Source organism: Anolis sagrei, chromosome 5 (genome assembly GCF_037176765.1).
Source record: "Anolis sagrei isolate rAnoSag1 chromosome 5, rAnoSag1.mat, whole genome shotgun sequence".
NCBI lineage: Eukaryota > Metazoa > Chordata > Lepidosauria > Squamata > Dactyloidae > Anolis > Anolis sagrei.
The window spans coordinates 70,202,129-70,218,690 of NC_090025.1; the positions used below are offsets into that span (position 1 = coordinate 70,202,129).

General features: G+C 39.1%; 1 protein-coding gene across 2 annotated transcripts in view; it reads left to right on the top strand.

Annotated features, from left to right (window-relative positions):
- Positions 1 to 16,562, top strand: part of MTUS1 (microtubule associated scaffold protein 1) — a 132,953-nt gene that overhangs the window by 19,766 nt on the left and 96,625 nt on the right. The window contains exon 1 of one of the 2 annotated variants that reach the window (XM_060778571.2): positions 4,395 to 4,463. The exons of the other annotated variant lie outside the window; for it this stretch is intronic. The gene's annotated coding sequence lies outside the window, so the exon portion shown is untranslated. Of the gene's footprint in view, positions 1 to 4,394; positions 4,464 to 16,562 lie in introns of those variants that run through there. 2 annotated transcript variants of the gene reach the window in all.

Genomic DNA, 16,562 nt, shown 5'->3' on the forward strand with positions numbered 1-16,562 from the left:
ATTTGGCTCAATGGGGTTAAAGGGGGAAATGATATTAAATATCTGGCCTTCTGTAATTTAAGTAATTTACAAATATTACACTATGTAACAACATTTGAACCATTTTCTCTTCCTGGTTTGAAAGTGTTATTTTCTGTTTAATTGTGCTGTCCTTACTTTGAAAGTGGTTGTTATCCTCTGCCACACACTTTATTGAATTGGTTGAGACTCAATGAGATATTAATTGAAAAACTATAACAAAATGTGCTGCAGAACGTCCTGCAAAAACCAAGTTTTTGTAGTTTCATAAACCTTTTCCATATTTTTATGATAGAACCAATTAGGAAATTACATTTATAACCCAGGAACAAAAATCGTGTTACGCAGTATTTTAACTATTGTATTCAATACTGGGTTTTAACACTGCTTTTGACAGTGTTTCTTAATACCTGAATCAGGCATCCTCAAACTGTGGCCCTGCAGCTGTTTGGGCCTCCAACTCTCAGAAGCCCTAACAAGCTTGTTCAATTGTCAGGAATTCTGGTAGTTGAAGGCTTAAACAGCTGGAGGGCCACAGTTTGAGGATGCCAACCTAAATGTATATGTTCCTATTCTGAGGTTTGTTCATTTCTGCTGCTGGTCATTGACCTATATATATATATAGAGAGAGAGAGAGAGAGAGAGAGGTGTAGACACCTCCAAGGTCATGTGGCCAGCATGACTGCATGGAGCACCATGACCTTCCCACCGGAGTGTTACCTATTGATCTTACATTTGCATGTTTTTGAACTGCTAGGTTGGCAGAAGCTGGGGCTGACAGCGGAAGCTCACGCCGCTCCCTGGATTCAAATCTGTGACTTTTCGGTCAACAAGTTTAGCAGCTCAGGGATTTAACCCACTGCACACACACCCGGGGGGGGGGGCTCCATATATCTCTGTGTGTGTGTTGTTCTAGAGGTGGTGTTTGTTTAAAATATAAAGTTAAAGGGCATGCTCAAAAAAGTTGAAGTCGTGGTGTTTGGCAGAGAAGGCTGAAGACCTTGTTAAACTACAGCCCTCATGATTCCATAGCCTTGTGCTATGACAGTTAAAGTGGTGTCAAACTGTGTTAATTTGAGAGTGTAGATGCACCCAATGTATACCAGCTGTCAATTGCAAGGGGTGGGTTATCTCACTAGTCTGTATTTTGGTAACTAATAGAGAATCATTTTTAAAAAATTGTTGGTAACAAGTTCAGTAGCATTTTAGCAACTTCAACTGGGAGTGGACCTCCCACTGTTGCTCAGTGAAAACCATCTAGCTTTTAAGACTAGCAAATAGCCAAGACTCTGATGGGTTTGTTAATGGGCATAGTCAGTTTGGAAATAACTTGTTAAATTTAACTTCATTTGTCCTCCTCCTCAACTTAAGTTGTTAATGTATTAGGTAATGGTATGATTATGAGAGCTTTCAAATAATTAATTAAATGGATCCACTTATGCAATGGCTTGTTTTCCCTATCCTTCAATGAGGCTTAACAAGCAAATTTGCTAGTTAACAGCGCTCAGCTTTCCTGTGGTCCAATTAATAAAAGAGGCTGTTCTCAAAAGAGGGAGAGAACTAGTGTTGTTTGAAACTGGAGACAGCAGGGATTGAATTTAAGACTCGTGGTACCTGCTTGCACTCTCAGGCTGATAAATACAGATCACTTTTTAAATTTATTTTGAGTGGGGAAAACAAGAAGCAGTTGTTCAGTAATGTAGAAAAATATCTTACAGGTGCTCAAGGTATTCTGATTAATAATGCTGATAAGAATTTTCCATCTTTGATTCGCTTACTGACTTTTTTGAAGCTCTTATATTGTTGTAGTTCAGTATTGCAGTGAAACTCTGTTCTCCAACTGGAATAAGTACACATAATTCCTTATTCAACTTTTCCAATCCAGTGTTTGAAATATGAAGAAGCCATATACATAAAGTTGATAGCCATGGCTAGACAGACGAAAATTGCAGATCAATGACAAAAATATAACTTGAGTTTTTAGATGTGTTTTACCACAAATCCTCTGCGGCAGCACCCATCAATCATATTTTTAGTTTTCTAGTCCCTTACATATTGGGAATGACAATTAAAAAACTATAAAACAACCACTTTAGAAGGGGACAGTACAGGTCACAGTTTATTACATTGTTCGCTGCAGATATGCTGCCGCAACACTTTTTTTTATCGTGCCAAAAGCGACTTGAGAAACTGCAAGTCGCTTCTGATGTGAGAGAATTGGCCGTCTGCAGGGATGTTGCCCAGGATACACCCAAATGTTTTACCATCCTGTGGGAGGCTTCTCTTATGTCCCCAAATAGGAAGCTGGAGCTGACAGATGGGAGCTCACCCCGTCTCGCAGATTTGAACTGACAACCTTCAGGTCAGCAGTTCAACCAGCACAAGGGTTTAACCCATTGCGCCACCGCGGCTCCAACACAAAACTGAAAGCCTGTTTTTCTTCACTGTTCTCTTAATTCAAATGCTGCAAAAAGAATTCCATATGGGAAAAAAACATATGGAACTGAGTAAGTTGAATGGTTTCTTTCAAAACTACAGTGTTTAATTTAAAGGAATGATAACGTAGTAACAGGTGTCACTCCTCATAACTCTAAAAATAAATAAATTTCTCAAACCAAATTTGAAACCGAATATTCCAAGCTGAAGTCATATTCCTCCTGCATCACACTCCAAAATCCTGGGAACTATACAACTGTTGAAAAATGTTAAAATTAACTAGCTTCTCTCACACTACAACTCCCAGGTTTTCCTGGCAGGAAAGAATGACTCTCAAACCAGTATAGTGTGTATGAGTAAATGTGTGTCTTTAAAGAAATGATTCAGGCTGAATTCACAATTGTAGTATAAGCATCTCTCAAAATGCCTGTTACTTGAATCTATGTTTGCTTACAATATAGATCTAAATAATTTTTAAAAAAATCATTACTTCCGTAGTAGTGGCAGAGAGAAGGATAATCTGGAAATGAATCAAAACCTAACCGTGAGATTTATTGGCAAGTGACAGGAGTATTATTTATATAAAATGCCTGGGTGGAGAGTGTACTATGAGTATGAGTGGAACAACACATCTAAAACAGAATGTTCCCATTATGTGTAAAGGTCAAGGTAAAGGTTTCCCTTGACATTAAGTCTAGTTGTGTCTGACTCTGAGTGATGATGCTCATTTCCATTTCTAAGCTGAAGAGCCAGTGTTATCCATAGATGCCTCCAAGGTCATGTGGCCAACATAACTGCATGGAGCACCGTTACCTTCCCGCAGAACCGTAGCTATTGTTCTCACATTTTGCATGTTTTCAAACTGCTAAGTTGGCAGAAGCTGGGGCTAACAGCAGGAGCTCACCCAACTCCCTGGATTCGAACTGCCAACCTTTTGGACAGCAAGTTCAGTAGCTCAGCAGTTTAAACTGCTGCGCCACCAGGGGCCCATTATGTGTTTGACATCTTTAAAAGTTCAGTCTTGACTTCTGTGTTCAGATGAGTTTCCAAGTGACTGTTCCAAAGTTCAAACTGGTGTGCTTACTAGAAAATGTTTGGGGGGGGGGGGGGGAATCAGACAGTGAAATCATTGTGAAGTAGGAGGAGCCTCTCTCATTTAATCATCTTGAAAATTACAGTACATCTACATTGTGGAATTGATGCAGTTTGGTACTTTAACTGCTTTGGCTCAATGCTATGAAATTGTGGGAGTTATAGTTTGGTGATACACCAACCCTGTTTGGCAGAGGAGGCTAAAAAACCTTGTAAAACTACAACTCCCAATACCCCGTACCATTGAGCCTTGGCTGTTAACCTAGTGTCAATCTTCATTAATTCTATAGTGTAGATGCACTATTAATGTACTTTTAAATGCAATTTTCCTCTTCTTGGGAAAAACATGGTATTTACTTCAAAGGGTTGTCCTGCGGAGCTAGAATAGGCACTACTTAGGTCCAATACTCCGTAGATTGAAAGTTTTTTGCAGATCTTGTTCTTTTGTAGTTGCTGGGCAACATGGAATGTTAATATTCTGAAATCCCTCCCATATCTAAATAGCTGACCAATTGCTCACTTTGTTAAGCTGTGTTTTCCTTTTTACTCTAAGTAAGGTTATGGGGCTAGCAGTGGCTCTAGGATACTGGAACGTCTGCATGTTACTGCCCCTCATTAAAGGCCATGAAAGGCTTGGCAAGGGCTCCTGGGCAGAGTGCTGCTGGCAGACAACAAGCTCTTGATGGAGGGCTGGCAGCAAGTAGCAGGAAAATTCTTGAGCCCAGGAGGAAAAAAGTTACCAAGCTCTGCCCTGTTACTACTGCACCACTGATCTGATCTCTGTATGCAGCCATTGCATGAGAGAAACTTTGTAGAAAAAGAAAAAACTAAGTTTGCCTTTTTCCTTTACTCTGTGCAAATGTATGCTAGGAACAAGATCTGCATACAGTAGCGTAGTTAAGCAATTAAGGATCGAGGTGAGTATCTTATTTCATCTTGTTTAATTTTATATGGAAGGCTAAAGAAAATGCTCAAATTGGAACTATTCACTTGGAGCTTATCCAACTTACTGTATCATATTTAGGTAGGGAAATATATTACTGCAATCTAAAAAATATATCTAATGCATTAATCAAGGCCAAAGTGTGCTATATATTTTTCAAGATGATCAGACTATGAATCTTGCTAAGGTGATTTATGAAAGCCAGGCATTAAGAGAATAATTTTCTTGCTAAGCAATATTAGGGTCTTCTATTCCAAAAGGAAAAAGACACTCTAGGGGAATGAAATGGCTTAATACTTAATGAGTTGTTGAAGTGAAATATCCTGGAAAATGGTTCATCTCTCTGAAGGAAATGGAACAAATGTGTTTTAACCTAGATTGGGGTCAAACTGGAAGGCAGGCAGTAAAGTGAGTAAAGATCTCTTTCAAAAGTATCCAGCTCCTTTTATTTGTCTTCGACTTTGTAATGAAAAGTGACATTATGCTGTTTTACATGTTCTATGTAAGTAAAACTTGGTTTTTTTTTTCCAAAAAATCCTTTGCCCCAAAGAAATTACAGTAAACATTATGTAACCAAAGTTCGTAGTTTAGTTTAAGAATTAGGTTTGTTTAATCGGATTCCTTAACATACTTCAGGTGGTTTGTTGTAGGTTATTCGGGCTGCATGGCCATGTTCCAGAAGCATTCTCTCCTGACGTTTCACCTGCATCTATGGCAGGCATCCTCAGAGGTTGTGAGGTCTGTTGAAAACTAGAAAAATTGGGTTTATATATCTATGGAAAGTCCAGGGTGGGAGAAAGAACTCTTGTCTGTTGGAGCTAGGTGTGAATGTTTCAATTGGCCACCTTGATTAGCATTTGATGGCCTGACAGTTTCAAGGTCTGGCTTGTTAGGGCCTGGGGGAATCCTTTGTTGAGGGGTAATTAGCTGTCCCTGATCATTTCTTGTCTGGAGTTCCCCTATGTTTGAGTGTTGCTCTTTGTTTACAGTTATAATTTTAGAGTTTTTAAATATTGGTAGCTGGATTTTGTTCATTTTCATGGTTTCTTCCTTTCTGTTGAAATAGTCCACATGCTTGTGGATTTCAGTGGGCTTCTCTGTGTAGCCTGACATGGTAGTTGTTAGAGTGGTCCAGCATTTCTGTGTTCTCAAATGCTATGTCCTGGTTGGTTAATCAGGTGCTCTGCTATACTTCAGATGTTCTCTTATACTTGTCAAGAGAAATGCTAAATTCTCAGAAGACCAATTTGAAAACTGCTTACGATTTCTACAAAGCATTCAAACTATTTTGCGAGATCTTCAGGGTTCTCCCTTTATTGTCTCAAGATTTATGAACAGAAAGAGTGGAGCAAGTAATAAAAATAAAAACTGAACAGGAGTCTTGTAAAATGAGGAAGGTATCTGACAGCTGTGTTTATGCAGAATTAAAGCAGTAATATATAAAATAAATAAAATATCAGTAAAATATATGAGGAAAATAAAATGCAATCTTAAAAACAGAATCAGTGAGGAGCCAATAAAGTCACAAGTCTAGTTGTGTTGACCCTTATGCATGCTAAGAACCTAAGAGTAGTTAAGATGGCTTTGCCATTACCATTTCCCATTGACATTTGTGTGCTGTCCCTCTGAAGGCCCAAAGCAAGCCTTCCGAATTACATGAGATGGAGTATTGACTGCTAGACAGGAATATTCCATACTGGAAATATATTTGCATTATTTTAGCACATTTTTTTCTGACCCCAGCACCCCATCATTCATTCTGTACTGTTCATGCTTCTGATTTGGGGGCAATTCTTCCTTTTCCAAGCAGCTCATATTTCATCTATATTGTTCATATCCTCCAGTTAATCATTTCAGGAAAATCAGATTTGGAGGAAATATTTCCTTGGGTGAAATTGGAATCTAAGCCAACATGGATTCGTTCCAAGTAAATTTTAGTGGAGCACCCCAGTGACTTGATTGTGGTCAGATTATTGCCTCTAGCTGCTTTCTTTTAAAGGCAGTTTTTTTCTCTTCTAAAACTTGCCCATAAAAATTAAATCCTAAATTAATGCATATAGCACTTGACAATAGTAATAATTTCAGAAAGTCTGAAATGTTGAACGTATTTTAGATATTCTCTTATGTCTGAATTCTATAGGTCACTACAGGACAAGCTTTGCAGAGTTGTGTTGTTTTAGTGGTTAAATTTATCAAAACAACTTTAAATAAAGATATCATTACAATGACATTTGTTGTTTGACAGCATTTTGATTGCTTAATTGATCCAGACTTAATAGTAGCCCACATATAATAGTGAATCTTCCATGGTGATTAAGTCATAACTTAACTTCTTCACCCCTTGGCCTGGCCATGTAATCCTGAGATTTGTAGTTTGGTAAGACTCTGGACCAGAACTCTAAATAACTCTCCCAAAGCTGGAAATTAAAACAAGAATGGCAAATTCCAGAAATGCTATGGATGAAATCACAGCCAATAAAATGGAATCATACCAGTACAATTGTGTGTTGTGAAAGGATCGAAAGAATGTTGGTTATACAGGATGTCTCCATGACAGTCGAATTGGAAACACAATGCTACAACATTGACCTAACACATTTTAGTGCCTTAAATGTCAGCTCTCTTCTATAAATGAACGAATTGTCACCAAATTTGGACACAATACACCTATCAAGCCAACAAGTGATCATCACTCATAAAAGCAGTGAAAAACACAGTGGAAGGGACTTAACAAGCCAATTTTTTTTAAAAAAAATACATTACAACACATGCGCAAAACCACATATATAGACGCAAACATACATATATACACATATACACAAATATATATACACACAAAGCACATATATATAGACTGAGCCACAGCAACGGGTGGCAGGGGACGGCTAGTTCTGCAAAAATTTGGACTCACTGGTTCTAAAAATGGTACCGGTTTTCGCCTATCAGAATTAGTTTTTGAGCTACAGAATATATGCCATACACCAGTTGTCATCTGCTTGCTCATAGAAAACCATGATAACTATATCTAAGAAACTAGAGCTGATGTGGTCTATCCAATACAGTTTTCTGAATCAGGTCCCCAAATAATTCCAGGAACAGGCCTAAAAATCAATACACTTTTTTGGGGGTGGGGTGGGGGGTGGGCTGTACAATTGTTTCATGTGCCCTGATCTTAAATGAGTTTTGTTTTAGGTGATAACTATTCGAGTCATCTAGAAGTTCCTCTGGAAAGCACATAACTTTGAATTTTATGATTTCAGAATGAATCCCTCCACTACTTAGGTGGAGCACAAAGAGTACAACCTTCATATCATTCTCTGTGTGTCAAAATATATCCCTTGTAATCAGACTCAGTAGTAGCAGGGAGATAAGTGTATAAAGAAGAATCAGGAAGAGCAGAGGAGTTATTTACACTATGTGAGTGTTAGGCAAAGAGAAGACAGTGGACCCAGCAATCGCTTCTGAAGATCTTACATTAAGTAAAGCACACTTTCTATATTACAGTTATACAAACAATGTCACATGAAAGTTGCAACCCATTGGTTACTCACACTTTTAACAAGATTGCCAAATACTACGTTCAAAGTATGTGTTGTCCACATTCTCTCTCTACAGTGACACTGGCTCCTCCACACGCCTGGCTTGCTGCCTAGTCCTGTGCTTGTATACTTGAAATGCAAAGTGATTTCCATTCTGTTCAGTAATGTTGGCAACTAAATCAGGATGCTTAGAAATGCCTTAGTTTCTGGCTGTTTAACTGGAGAGCTGGACAGGACTGCAACATTGATTATGTCGTAACCATATTCAGGCTTTTCTGAGGCATGCTGGACAACTTTGCCTTGAGATATTAGAACTTGTTTGCTGCAGTATGTTTGCAGCAGTATGTTAAATGAAATTGGTTGTTTATTAAAATTCTTGATGACTTTAGATGACTGAATTTATAAAATAACATTGAATTTTAGCATTTTAGTATGAACTGCTTACTCCTATGTTTAAATCTGGCTGGTATGAGTGAGACTGTTATTGAATTTAGAATTGCTATAACTGTGTGATAGAAATTCTGTTATGTAATGCAGCACAGGATGGTCAAGGCGAAAGTAGAATGGGTTGTACTTGGACAGATGCTGAAGTTTATCACCAATATATATAACAAAATTTGCATTTTTTTCTGTTTCTGGTTTTGAAAGTGTTATTTCCTATCTAATTGTGCAGAGTGTACTTTGAAAGTAGTTGTTCTACTCCTGAAACTTTGTTTTTGTGACTGCTACAAACTATGTTGAATTGGTTGAGACTCTATGAGATATTCATTGAAAAATTATAGCAAAACGTGCTGTAGGATGTCCTGCAAAAATCAAGTTTTTGCAGTTTAATAAATTTTGTCTATGTTTTTATGATAAAACCAATTAGGAAATGACATTTTAAACTCAGGAACAAAAATTGTGTTACATAGTATTATTTCTGATTCCCAACAGTTTTGATAATAACAATGAGGTCCTTTTCTTCCACATAGCTTATATTCCTCAATTTGTTCTATCATGTCAGAAGCAACTTGAGAAACTGCAAGTTCCTTCTGTTGTGGGAGAATGTGTCATCTGCAGAAATGTTGACCAAGGGACACCCAGATGTGTTACCATCCTGTGGGAGTCTTCTCTCATGTCCTTGCATGGGAAGCTGGAGCTGACAGGCGGGAGCTCTCCCTGTCTCACAGATTCGAACTGCCGACCTTCAGGTCAGCAGTTCAGCTGGCATGAGGGTTTAACCCAGGGGTCCTCAAACCTTTTAAACAGAGGGCCAGGTCACAGTCCCTCAAACTGTTGGAGGGTCGGATTATAATTTGAAAAAAAACATGAATGAATTCCTATGCACACTGCACATATCTTATTTGTAGTGGAAAAAACACTTTATAACAATACAATAATTAAAACGAATAACAATTTTAACAAATATAAACTTATTAGTATTTCAGTAGAAAGTTTGGGCCTGCTTTTGGCTGATGAGATAGGATTGTTGTTGTTGTGTGCTTTCAAGTCGTTTCAGACTTAGGTTGATGCTGAGCAAGGGCCGGGTGAATGACCTTGGAAGGCCATATCTGGCCCCTGGGCCTTAGTTTGAGGACCCCTGGTTTAACCCATTGTGCCACCGTACCTCCTTATTCCTCAAATAAAAATAAAGGAGTGTGCGTGTGCACAGCTGTATTTGTTGGTACTGTTCCATTATCTGAGCAGAGGCCATTAGGGGGTGCTAGAGAGAGACGGATATTGTAGCACAGCTGGTTAATCACTAACAGCAATAAAGCCCGAGTCGGGGTTGATCTCCTAACTGTTAATAGCCCAGCTTACTGTTCACCTAAGCCATTCGGAAACAGGAAAATTAGGGACTGCTTAAAGAGGGAAGGTTAATTTATGACATAAAAATGCCAGAGACCAAAGAGCAAAGAGGAAATACTTTGATCAAAGGCTCGGTGTCATAATAGATTAAAGTGACAGCTTCCCCATGTGGCTGGAATCAAGTAACCTCAAGGAGTTGAAGTTGGAAAAAAATTATATTAAATGTTCTTTGACCAGTAGCTGGCCACATGGAGTGACTCTGGTGTCGCTGTGAGAAGGTCCTCCATTGTGCATGTGGCAGGGCTCAGGTTGCATTGTAGTAAATGTGGTTCTAGGTGACAGATCTTAGGGTTCTAATGAGGGGGGAAATCCAGTAGGATTGGGGTCTCCATCCCTGACATAGCATGTCCTCTGTTTTATACAGAATTTTGCCATTATAAAAGGCATATCTCTTTTAATAAAATCTCTAACAAAGTAGTTTCTTTTTACAAGGACTTTTTATGTCCAACCAGCCTCACTTCTTTTTCATTCCTCATTCATTGTTTTTAACAATACAGTTCTTTGTGTATCTATTCAGAATTACAAAACTGTTTTGGTGATTCTATGGTCCCCTTAGATAGGAATAAGTCCCATTGGAGTCAATGGGGATTCTGACTGAGTAAACATATACTGGGTAGTGCTCTAAGTGCCAATTTAAAATAGTTTTAAAATACTACAACATATTGAGAAGAAGAAATTTTCAGGCATGTGATCAAAACACAATGAGCAATTTTAGTGGGGGGTTTTTGTCAGTGCTTCTTGCACAGACATATAATGTGTGTGTTTTAAATGAGGTTAATCTGTACTCTGGATAATTGTAGACTGCGTTGTGTGTGATAGCAGTGATGTAGTGCAAATGGTAAATTCAGCTTGATGTCTTTAAATAAAAAGAAATTGCAAAACCCTCAGAATATTGTTTCATACATTTACATTGCACCAGAATATAATATAACCTTCTGTACAATGAATATATCTCCTTTTCCACATAAATAATATCCTGCTGTGTGTATGGGTTTTATGTTGTATGAAATCTCAATTAAAAATCACTAACATTTAAAGAAGCGGAAAATATCACATTTTGTGGTCATCTCCAATAATTGCCTTGAATCTCTTAAAAATCATGTGGTACAAAAATGCCATTGTGACTATATTAGCAGAAACTGTGGTGGTTGTATGTGATAGCTATAACATGGATGGATTTTCAAATAGTATCCTGTACTTCAGAACATTGGTCACTCTTTAAAAACTCAAAAACGTTATGTGTCTCCTAAAACAGCACCATTGGCATCTCTTTGTAATTGAAACGTAGGCACTGAAGTGTCTCATGCTATGAGCACAGTTCTATAACATTCATGCTTTTAGCCTAGATATCTGATGGGAAAGAAGTAGGTCCCTTAACTAGAAATCCTCGCGGTCTGCAAATACTGAGTGTGAGAGGGATATAATAACCATAATGCTGAATAATATATGGATGGTGCACCAAGAGATACCTATAAGCAGTCCCCAAATTATGAACCAGAGAAGTTATGTAGGTTTGTTCTTAAGTTGAATTTGTTTGTAAGTCAGAACAGGGACTTTTTAAAGTGCAACTCCAGCCAAAAATATGTATCTTTTAGCTTTGGATAGCATAAGAAAGGGTCAACACTCCTGTGGCGTTTGTTTTGCTGTCAGTGCTCCTGTTCAGAAGATTTCATGGCACTTTCTGTCACCGTGATAACTGGATTTTGAAAAAATTGACTTGTTATAAAAGCAAGGATTGGTGATATGCTTCAGTGGAGAAACTTTTTCCCCTTGATAATAACTCTTTCAGAAGTGAATTTCCCTTCCGAGAAGTAAATTTCTCTCACTTCCTCTTGTCTCACTCCTGTTCTTAACTATGAGTTGATTGTAAATCAGATGTTTGTAACATGGGGACTGTAACATGGGGACAGTTTCTGTTTACCATTAGAGTAGTGCAGTTGCTCAACATCCAATTTCTAGTGATAATCAAACTGGTGAGATTCTGCTTTGTTTTTTAAGGAGATAATTGGTTGGCAGCTCCCTATAGTAGATGTACTGCTTGGGTATCCTTTATCTGGAATCTAAAAATCCAAACTACTCTCAAATTTTGGATGTGATACCTTTGCTCTCTGATGAATCAATGTACAAAAATGTTTTTCATGCAGAGAATTGTTAAAAAGTATTGTGCATAAAATCACCTTGAGGCTTTGTGCATAGTGTATTAATGAAAAATAAATGACTTTTGTGTTATAACCTGGGCCCTATTTCCAAAGTATCTCATTATGTATATGCAAATATTCCAACACACTTCTGGCCCCAAGCATTTCAGATCAAGGATATTTAATTTGTAGTAAAATAAATACTGCTGATATGATCTGCAAGCAGGATTTTTTAGCAACTAGGAAGTGTTGAAGTACATATACTCCACATCATATAGAAACATGGTACAGTACTTATAGGAAAAGCAACACTGTACTGCTGAACAGAGCTTTTACTGTCAGAACCCAGACGCCTTAAAGAGCCAGACTCAGGAGTATGTCCAAAGCAATAGTTTATTAAAGCAAAGTAAACAGGACTCAGAGACACTTGCTTTAGTGTCTCTGGTCAAAACTCAAAAGTTGTAGCAATTTCTAGCTTGTAAAACAAACTTAGTCAATAATCCGGATTATCCTGGCAAAAAACCCGGATTAAACAAGAGTTCATCCAAAACACCCCAAAATCACACAGTAGAAAGAAAACAATCAAACAAGGAGTTGTGAAGAAAAGCCATCTAAATGCAGTCCAAAGTAGAAGAAATCCAAGTCCGAAGTTGAAGGTTCCAAAGTCCACAAAGCATCGTCATCATCAAAAGCAGACCAAAGTCAAGGAGAGGGGAAATCCACACTTACGAGAATCCAAGCCGGTCGGTACACTAAGCAAACAGCAACCTGTAGATCCAGGTCCCAAGCCCAACAGGAGAAGCAGCAGCGACAAAACCCAAAGCACGAAACCAACACTTTGCCTACTGCAAAGTTCTACCATTTCAGTGCCTATATTTATCTTACAGCTCATCATCCGATGATGAGCTGCCCTCCACCCCATCCCCATCACTCTCAGCTGGCTTAGCTTCCACAGCTGAGCGCCAACGCCCATCCCTCCAACTATTCCACCTCTTGTCAAGACTTAGCTCTCCCCAGGATTCCATAGTATCACCAGATTGCCAATCCCCGCCACCAGAAAACCCCACAAATATGTCACTAGACGTAGGTGGAGTACACACATTCTGAACCTCCTGTACCTTGGTCCAATCCAGCTGTTCCTCCTCATCCCCGTCACTCCCAGACCCATAATTCCCAGAAAACCCCATGAAATCCTCTTCCTCTGTGGGAACAGTAAGTTATGTCCCAGATCTTCTTTCTCTGACACTCCTTGTCAGATTCCTGATCTCGAGAAATCCTCTTAGTCCCTCTATTCCCATCTACCGTATCTCCTTCCTCTTCCTCACTCATTTCACTCTCGGAGAACCCTTCAAAGGACTCTTCATCAGTGGGTGACATAAGTATCTCCCAGATCCTCTTCCTTTGCTGCTCCTCATCTAACACTTGAGCGCCTCTTTTCCCTCCTCTACCACTCCTACTACCTGTTGCAGCGTTGCCAACAGACTCTACTACAACATTTACACTGCAGTCTGATGGATGGGTACCAGACATTTCTAAATTCAAAGAAACTTGCACATACAAGAAAAGTGCATATGAAGAACGCTTGACTTTCTTAAAATACAAAATAGTGTATTGCAGTTGACAAGTTAAGAAGCATGTGATGTTGAGTTTAATCAAAACATAAAAACAGTGACCAGCACTCCTTATAGAGCTCATAAGACTAAACAGATAGCAAATGATTGATTTCCCCATGCGGTTCCTTTTACAGATAGAAAATAAAATATTTAAGAGTAGAAAGTGCATTAAAAAAATCATTGATCTCGCAGGGTACATACATTTACTTTTTGTTACATAGCTGCCTTTGATCAAGCAGGCTTTGCAGGTTTTTGTAGCAGGTAAAACCTGTTTCTTAGATACAAGCTATTGGATTAGCACACACATCATTATCAGTGATCCCTTTCTCAAAGTGCCTTTAACTTTCTGAATCAGTGATTATCTTTATCTTCTTTTATTTTTACATGTTTTCAAATTCTCTTGCTATGGTGGTGGAGGGTTGGATTTTGCCACCGAACCAGCTGGATGGATACAAGTCACATGTTTCTTTCACCCCAGAGGTGATTTCATATCACTTCTGGTTTAATTTTTAACCTGAAATTGGTCATTTCATATTTTTTCACCCACATTGGGTAGATAAAGAAATTAAACAAACAAAATTTTAAATCTATTTTGCTGTGGCTTGAACACTTCAGGGGTGACTTTGTGCCCTCAGAAGACTTTTGGAAATTTTGGGAGGGTCTGAAGGCTTTTGAGGTGTCTTTGGGAAGCTTGGGAGAATTGGGAATGTCATGGGTTGCACTATCCATAAAGGAAGGGGAAAAGGAGGTTACTTTTCTTGTATCTATCTCATTTTATCTTGGATGCTCTGTTTACATACAGAGCTTGAAAGTTTTTCCCCTCAAAGCCCCTCCAGTAATGGATGCCCCCTTCCTTATGCTATTCAAATCTTGCATGCCCTACTCACTCTACCACATGAACACTTTCTGTTTGTGCAATATGTGGAAAGGGTTGAATTTGTTGTCTGTGTTGCATGTAAGATTTAAAGGTGAAAGAGTATTTCAGGTGGTGGGAAGGTAGCTCCATGCACTAGCTGTTAGAAGGCGTTATTCCACTCTGTTGGAAAAAGAAAAGTATGAGCTGAGAGTGTGGTTGTCTGAAACTCCAGAAAACATAATGCATGATGTTGGATGGTGCTATGATCATAGTCTCAACTAAAACTGCCCTCAGTCCTGTCTGGATGATCACCCCCAAAACATAAATATTTCTGAGCAGAGCTCTTAGAACTTTCCCGGTGCTTAATATACTGCTTTCAACATTGTAGTGCAAGATTAATATCCCAAATGATTATAAGTGTCCTTGGATAAATGTACAATACTTCTTAGCTGACTCATGGAGGAGACTGTGGCTTTACTGCGGCTTCTAAATGATTGAATGTTTCTTGCAATTTGACACCGCTGAGTGCCGAAAAAGGGCTACCTCTGCCAATGTAAGTTGAGACCCTCTTGCACTGATAGGACATTGTACTCCTAGTTCCTGATCAACACTTAGATGCAGTGTGTGCGTAACAGTTGCATAACTTCATTCCAGGAAATCATTTACAGTCCTTATAAAACTGGGTGTTTTCCTGGGATTTTTGACTCAACAGTGCTCCCATACAGATTTTTCAGGCATTACTGTGGTGTGCAAGCATCTCAGTTTACTGAGCGTATTATACTGGCAATGTAAACTATTTAGATTAATTCCATGTGTGAACTCTGCATCACGTGCTTATACCAAGGAAAAGCAAATAATCATTATTTCCATCCGTAGATGTAAGAACAGAGGGGGGTAGGTGTGTGGGAAGCAGCCACTATACAGTTCTCAGGTTCTCATTGATCTGAAGTTAAAACAGACTCAATCAATTGTCTGAGAAACTTCATCTAATGTGAAAGGCAAGCACTTAGTTATGTGATTGAACATAGCTGTACGGTGCTAGACAGCAAGGAATTACCACACGTCTTGGCCCAAGTCCTGGTCACTTAGAACTCCAAAACTAAACATATTTATTCCTTATTATAGAGGATGAGTACTGGGATTGCCATCTTTGTGTGTAAGGAAGCATGTTGTGACCTGTAATGTCATCTGCCATTCAGAGGCACACAAAACATACTTGCCTTCCTTTGATCTTTTGATGTCAGAAACCACCTAGAGGAGGAATAGGCAACTGCAGTAGACTAGGAGACAACTTTAGGTAAAGGTTGTCCTCTGACGTTAAGTCCAGTCATGTCTGACTCTGGGGTGTGGTGCTCATCTCCATTTCTAAGCCGAAGAGCCAGCGTTGTCCATAGACACCTCCAAGGTCATGTGGCCAGCATGACCGCATGGAGCGCCGTTACCTTCCCGCAGGAGCGGTATCTATTGATCTACTCACATTTGCATGTTTTCAAACTGCTAGGTTGGCAGAAGCTAGGGTTGACAGCGGAAGCTCACACCGCTCCCTGGAATCGAACCTGCGACCTTTTGGTCAACAAGCTCAGCTTCTCAGTGCTTTAACCCACAGCGCCACCGGGGGGCCCCCAGGAGGCAACTTTACCTACTCTTAAAAATGAAACAAAACAAACAATAGTTTGCCTCATGGAAATATGCTTTGGGCCCCTACAGAGCGTTTTTTTTTTGGGGGGGGGGGGTGTTTCTCCAATAGTTTGTTTTTGGTCTGGGGTTCCAGGGAGTCTCCAAGCATGGTGCAAATGACCTCCATACTTTTTAGAGATACTTTGGGGACATTTTGGAAACAGAAGATTTGAAGGGGAAATCTTGAAAAACCACAAATTATTTTTAGGAAGCCTGGGGTGTGTGGGCTGCTCTTTGCCTATTTCTGATCTGGGGCTTTGCTGATTGACAGGCAGAAAAAGAAACAGACAGAAAAAGACAATAGCTGGGATTGTTGTAATTCAGGTGTGTTTTTTTTTTAATCACATGATGCTTATCTTGTTCTGGTAAATCCAGATTATGTTCCTGACATTACCTGGGTTA